General features: G+C 37.5%; 1 long non-coding RNA gene across 3 annotated transcripts; it reads left to right on the top strand.

Annotated features, from left to right (window-relative positions):
- Positions 1–827: 827 nt before the first annotated feature.
- LOC143597395 (uncharacterized) lies at positions 828–2,184 on the top strand. Of its 3 annotated transcripts, none has more exons than XR_013146900.1 (5): positions 828–1,502; positions 1,606–1,630; positions 1,720–1,812; positions 1,952–1,992; positions 2,067–2,184. It is a non-coding gene; the product is annotated as an uncharacterized LOC143597395 (long non-coding RNA). The 3 variants fall into 3 exon arrangements; XR_013146899.1 differs by having other exon boundaries at positions 2,088–2,131; XR_013146898.1 differs by having other exon boundaries at positions 1,952–2,155.
- Positions 2,185–7,620: the final 5,436 nt, after the last annotated feature.

Consider the following 7,620-nt stretch of genomic DNA (forward strand, 5'->3'; position numbering starts at 1 on the left):
CATCAATAATTCTCCCGATCCAGCTGACACACCCGTTAGGGAGAATGTTGAGCCAACCGTTGATAAACATGTTGTCACTCATGTTGCTGCACCTGCTCGAAGAAACTCCAGAAAAGGAACCAAATTCTATAGCGTGAGTTGGATAGGAAGCATGTGAACGAGGTCGAAGTTTCTTCACGACTTCATTACATGGAAATTCGACAACGAATACGGCGAAGTTATCGTACATTGCACTCGCAGTCATGAGCTCACGTTCTTTGATGAGCTTTAACTAGCAGGACTTGGACTCCAGGACCTCAAGAAACTAATAGAGTCACGAAGATGTTCGTCGTGACAACACGGACGCCATCGTTGGAAAATTCAACAAGTTTGCCAGATTACTTGTTGAAAAACAACCATTTGAAGAAGATCCAGATGATGTATTCGACTATGAGTCCGAGTGCGAGTGGTGAGAAGGAAATAAATCAAACACAAAAGACTAAAGGGAGATTGTAAGGTCCATTGCATTAGTTGTCTTTCGTAATTGTAACTAGTGTACGTTTACGTTGTTTATTCGTTTACGTTTGTATATTTGAGCCCGAGGCCTTTGTAATTGGAGCCCAATGGGCATTATTAATGAAAGAGGTGTATGAGTAAACACACACATATATAAGGTGTGTGTATCTCATACACCAAACTAACCATTTTGCAAAATATTATCCAAGTAACACAAACTCTCTCTTCCTCCTACCCCTCTCCTCATTTTCGGCTTCCACTACAAGAAATGTTAGTAATAGTGGCGACATTAATGGCCTTAAAAATATTTAGGCGGTGCTTTTTCCTTCCGTCGGTCACTCTCTCTCTCTCCTAAATCACTCAGACTTTTCCTTTTCTCTACCAAAATTCCCTCACCATTACAAACCCTAGTTCTAAGCCCCCAAACTGAAAAACCCTCCAATTAACCACTGCAACCTTCGATTAACCACCGCCGGTACACATAGCCCCCACCACCGATGTTGTACACCTCGCCACCACAGCCAAACACCACCGCAGAGCACCACTTTCTTGACTCCGAACCACAACCATCTCCGGCCGCCGCTTAATTCCGACGACAACCACCTACCCCCACTGCTTTTGTCACCAAATTTCGTGCAAGTCGGGATTTTAGGTAATACATGTTAATTTTTGTGATTTTAGGCATTATGCATGTTAATTTAGGAGATTTTAGGTATAATCATGTTAATTTTGATGATTTTAGGTATAATATATGTTAATTTTGAGGATTTTTGGTATAATATATGTTAATTTTGTGTTTGTGTATGTGTGCATATGTATTTTCCGGCGAGACTTGTTGCTATTGGCCAGATTCGACATTGATGCTGTTGACCCGTGGGTTCGACATCAGTGGTATGCCAGTTCGGGGGCATGCTCGCTTATTAAACAAGCTTATTTAAGGCTTGGGCTCAAGCTCGTTTAAGCTTGGCTCAATTCCAGCTTTTTTGCGAGTCGATCTCGAGTAGCTCGTGAGTGGCTTGGCTCGTTTACACCCTATAATTAACTATAAGATGGTAAACTTCCTTTAATCATCCATCTTTTAGGCTTATGCATTCTAATAATAATGTGCAGGTGTCCAGTTTGCTGAAACTATAAGGTATATTTATTTCATTATTATTCATTTCATCTCAAAATAGTATACATTTTTGTTGTGTTCCTATCATGTTATAAGCTTTACTTTTGCAGCCTCAATATGAGAAGGTCGCTAAGCTTTTCAATGGAGCAAATGCTATTCATCCTGGAATAATATTATTAGCACGGGTAGATTGTGCTAATAAGGTATCCTTACTTCAATTTTCAGTTGACATTTTCTTATAATGTAGGTTAGTGATTGGTTCACTTTAGATACAATATGTTTGGCAGTATTGATAAATATAAAACTTTGTCTTAACTTATTGTTCCTGTTTTTGAAATTTAGATGTTTTTTCGTGGCAGCCGGGACGATACTAGGGGCTTCAGGTACACAACACAACCGACTATACTTCTTTTTTTACTTCTAAATTATTGTCTACACATTTATGAGAAAACAACAGGAAATAGGTAACTTTATGCAGTTGCGGATTATGGGTTCTGTTACATTCAATATCTGTTAGAGTCGACGATGAAGAAAGCCAGCTGGCCTTTACTGCAACGTGTGATTTCATCCACAAAACGGTTTACTAGTTGACATGGTAAGTTCTAAATTGTAGTCTTTATATTTAACCATCCTCTTGTTTTGTTCTTTGTCATTGACCTACTGAGTTTATTAGTTTTGTGGATGTAGAGAGCTATGGAGTAACTGTCAAGACTATCTTTCAAATGGAAGTGGGTACAAGCCTTCATATGATGAAATCAAAAGCAACCAAATAAAAATCTTTTATGATGGTAAGACTTATTACATCAAACCATAATTAGGTACTTGAAGCCAGGGGTGTTCACGAGCTTGAGCCGAGTTTAGGCTTGTTTAAGGTTTTTCTTAAGTAAATAAAAGTAATTAAAAACATATATAAATTGATTAATAAATAGTAAATGAGCCGAGCCTGAGCTAGAAAAAACAACTCACGAGCCGAGTTCGAGCTTTAGAAAAAGAGCTCGAAATGAACCAAGCTCGAGCTCTCGCAAGACAAAACTCGTTATCTCATTTTCTAAACTAACATTCTTGCTTTTGTGTTAAGTGTATTGATATGTTGTTTTGTTTAACTTATAGTGTATACCTTATTTTGTAGGATCAAATTCATGTTTCAAGACCCAAGATTTATAGCACATCCACAAATCTCACGGTTTATGGATTCGAAGAAGGCATCAAATAAAAGGAACAAAGTTTATACGTACGAGGACGAAGAGATATGGACTAGTTAGTTTTATGTTTTAAATATTTGACTTAAAACAAAGTGTTGGTGTGCTTTAATTGTTTCTTCTATGTTTGACAACACAAAATGTTTATATAATATATATATATATATATATATATATATATATATATATATATATATATATATATATATATATCCTTTGATTGCGGTTTGTATTTGGACAAAATTTTCATATATTTGTTTTAGCTGTAAAAAGCGAAGATTGCCAAAAAGCATAAAAAAACAGGCGAAAGAGAGTTTTAGCGACGACAATTGTGGCAATAGTGGCGATAAAGGCGTCACTAAAAGCCCACCGGAACTGGTAACTGGATTCCGGTGAGACCTTTTAGCGGCGACATGTCGCTGCTATTGCTCACCGGAACTAGTCAAATTTCTTGTAGTGTTCCATTAAGTCACCACAAGATCTGAGATCTCAGTCCTTACTAGTTGTTTCCGCCAACTAGTGAAGAGGTTGATCCAAGACAGCTAGTTCTTAGTTTGTTTTGTTGTTTGATCCGGTCACGGGACCTACAGTACATCACCGATATCATGGGTTTCTCAGAAACAAGGAACGGTAGCGTTATCATCATGTGAGGTTGGATTTATGGCAGCTACATTAGCTGCATGTCAAGCATTATGGCTTCGGAGTTTGTTGTCATAGATGACTGGAGAAAAGGAGAAAATCGTGACGGTTGAAGGAGGATAACTCATAGGCTATCTCCTTGATAAAATACCCAGTTTTTCACATTTCACAGGAGAAGTAATCACATTAGCGCACGCTACCTTTTCATTCGGGTGTGCATCGAGAGAGAACAAATCAAGGTGGAGTATGTCTGTGGTGATTTACAAAGAGCAGACATCGTTTCAAAAGCATTGCCACGGTTGAATTTTAACGAGATGCGAAGCTTCATCACGGTTGAAGATTAACGAGATGCGAAGCTTATCGGTGTCACAAGATTAGGGGTTATTGTTAGTGTAATATTGTGTAAGTCGGTAACCAAGTTGTCGTACTTACAAGCCTAGGGGGTTTTTGAGTTAGTTTTTCTCCTATTCTTGTCTAACAAATGTATGGTTATAAATAGGGTTATTTGTAATCAAGTAATCACAACGTTAACGATCAATACAATTAAGGTTTAGATTTGAAATATTAATGTGTTTAGAGTCCATCCTAGCTTAGTTGTAGTGGGCAACATAGTCCTGATAGTTTCAAAGCGAGCTGCTTGCACCAATGTCTCACTAAAGTCTATTATTTTTTGTTGGGAATGGCCCTTAGCCACAAGTCTGGCCTTATGCTTCACGATTTCACCTTTAGAACCAAGTTTAGTCTTAAACAACCACTTCAATCCAACCACATTCTTGTTATAGCATCCAACTTTAAGCTTGGTTCTTCGCTACAACATCCAACTCATCATTCATGGATTGCTTCCACTCTTTAAGTTTGGCTACTTCATCATATGAGGTTGGATCTGTAACATTGAGTGCAAGTTGGCATATAGTGTAGTCTTCCATCAGAGTTGTCATAGCATTCTTCTAAGTCTTTCAGTTTTCTTGGGTTGTGCTTGAATCAAGCATAGCTTGATCATAGCTTTCTGGGCTGGTCCGGTTTGCACTCAATGCAGCAGTTAAAGTGATTGTCTCAAGAACCAGTTGAGGAAGCATGATTAGTATTAATAGGAGTGTTTTGAGTGGAAGTATCACCTGATTCAGGGGCAGCTTGAGGCAACATCATGAAACCCACTCATGTCCCACATATACATAACTTCTTGATCCCATTCCCATTTTTCACCTTCATCAAATATTACGTCCCTCCTAGTAAGAAATAGTTCTGTTATGGTGATGGGGTTGTAAAGTCTATAACATTTTGATTATTGTGAGTACCCAAGGAATACACTCTTTTCTGACTTATCATCCAACTTGTTTTTTCTTTGAGCAGGTGTGTGAACACAATTGATCCAAAGACCTTCAGATAGACAACACTCAGGGTTTTGGTGGGAGATATGTTTATGTTGTGAACAGCCGTGGCAGCAGCCTTTGCCCTAAAATAGCTTGGAAGCCTTTTTTCTTTAATCATAGATTTCAGCATCTCTACAATTGTTCTATTTTTACTTCATGACACACCATTTTGTTTAGGTGTGTAAGGAACAGTTAGCTCTCTTTTGATCCCATTATGTTCATATAACATATTAAATTCTTGGGAAGTGTACTCCCCACCCCTATCTAATCTTAACATCTTAATAGGCCACCCAACCTCCTTTTCAACCATAGACTTGAATATTCTAAATTTAGAGAATACTTATGATTATTCTATTATAAAACGTATCCAAGTCATCTGGGTGAAATCATCAATAAATAGTAGAAGTACTTACTATAAAGGAAATTGTGTAATCGTGTATTTCATTCACTGATATTGACAAGTTATATACATACAAAACAATCTCTAAAGTGGGAAAGAAATAAACATAATAATTACAATACATGCTATCTAAAAATATAATACAACTTGAGTTTAAGCGGGAGAAACGAGATCATCTAATATGCCCCCGAAAGATGGACATTCTGGGAAGAAGACCAATCTTGGTTAAAAGAAAATGATGTCGGTGCTTAAGTAGTGGTTTGGTGAGAGCATCCGCGAGTTGGTCGTTGCCAGAAATATGGGTGACACGAAGAGGTTTTGCTTGAACCTTTTCACGAACAAAGTGAAAATCTAATGCGAGATGCTTCATAAGAGAATTAAAAACTGGGTTTGCTGCGTAATGTGTAGCACTCAGATTGTCACAGTAGATTGTCGGAGTGACACACTAGCACACGGTACCATTTCATTCGGGTATGCATCGAGAGAGAACAAATCAAGGTGGAGTGTGTCTGTGGTGATTTACAAAGAGCAGACATCGTTTCAAAAGCATTGCCACGGTTGAATTTTAACGAGATGCGAAGCTTCATCACGGTTGAAGATTAACGAGATGCGAAGCTTATCGGTGTCACAAGATTAGGGGTTATTGTTAGTGTAATATTGTGTAAGTCGGTAACCAAGTTGTCGTACTTACAAGCCTAGGGGGTTTTTCTCTTGTTCTTGTCTAACAAATGTATGGTTATAAATAGGGTTATTTGTAATCAAGTAATCACAACGTTAACGATCAATACAATTAAGGTTTAGATTTGAAATATTATTGTGTTTAGAGTCCATCCTAGCTGAGCTGTAGTGGGCAACATAGTCCTGATAGTTTCAAAGCGAGCTGCTTGCACCAATGTCTCACTAAAGTCTATTCTTTTTTGTTGGGAATGGCCCTTAGCCACAAGTCTGGCCTTATGCTTCACGATTTCACCTTTAGAACCAAGTTTAGTCTTAAACAACCACTTCAATCCAACCACATTCTTGTTATAGCATCCAACTTTAAGTTTGGTTCTTCGCTATAGCATCCAACTCATCATTCATGGCTTGCTTCTATTGTGGGTGATCGATTAATCGGTATAGTACGAAGGAGTTTGATGAAATGAGAATTGATATTGAATTCTTTGGTAACCCTTAAATGTGACCAGGGAGGGATATTTATAATCCCTTTGGTGTAGTTAGGGTTATCCAAACAACAACAATATATGAACGATATAGCCTAAGTGTTAGAATGTTACATAAATAAACAAATAAACTTTACAATAATAATAATAACAATAATCTAGCTTATATAATATAATCTAATATCCTCCCGTAAGTTAGATTGGTGCCACACTCATAAGTCTTTTGAAGCGTTGAAAGTTCTTTGGTTGAAGTGCTTTGGTTAATATATTTGCCATTTGATCATTGGTTGCACAGAATTGAACATCGATGTCTTCACTTTTCACCAGATCTCTAATGAAATGATATTTCACTCATATATGTTTACTCTTCCCATGATGCATCGGTTCTTTAGCGAGACAAATTGTGGATTTATTATCACAGGACATTGTTGTAGGTTGCTCATCATTGAGTTTGATTTCTTTTAATATTCCTTTAATCCACAAGGCTTGACACCCGGCTAGAGAGAGTGCTATGTATTCTGCTTCAGATGATGAGAGTGCTACTACCTTTTGTTTCTTTGATTGCCATGATATTATCCCTGACCCCAAGTGGAATGCATATCCTGATGTGCTTTTGCTATCGTCAAGATTTCCCGCATAATCACTATCACTGAACCCAATTAGTTTTCCATTTTCTTTGTGTAAATAATTCCGTGATTCAATATGCCTTTTATGTAACGTTGTATCCTCTTCCTGGCTTCCCAATATGTCTTTGTAGGGTTTTCCATATATGGACTTACTTGACTAACCGCATACATTATGTCTAGTCTGGTGTTGGTAAGATACATTAGACTCCCCACTAAGCTTCTATTGAGATTAGGGTCAATTAATTCTTCCGGATCATCCTTAAATAACTTTAATCCATATTCCATTGGTGTGGTAGCTGATTTGCAATCGCTCATGTTGAATTTCTTTAACAAGCTTTGGGCATATTTTTGTTGTGAATTACCAATTGTATTCTCATTCTGAGAGACTTCCATTCCCAAGAAATAGTTCAAGATACCCATATCGGGCCTTCATGTCATTTTTAAATGTACATATTTCTTCTAAAGAATTGCTTGCTATGATCAAATCATGTACATATAGACACACTAGTAATCTAGTATCATTGTTAGATTTCAGGAACAACGTGTGTTCAAATGTACACTTGTTGAATCCATGTTTCTGAAAGTATGCGTCGATTCTACTGTACCAAGCTCGTGGT

This window comes from Bidens hawaiensis, unplaced genomic scaffold (assembly GCF_021521415.1).
Source record: "Bidens hawaiensis isolate Kalapana, Puna unplaced genomic scaffold, B.hawaiensis_p1.1 tig00001792_1, whole genome shotgun sequence".
Taxonomy (NCBI): Eukaryota; Viridiplantae; Streptophyta; class Magnoliopsida; order Asterales; family Asteraceae; genus Bidens; species Bidens hawaiensis.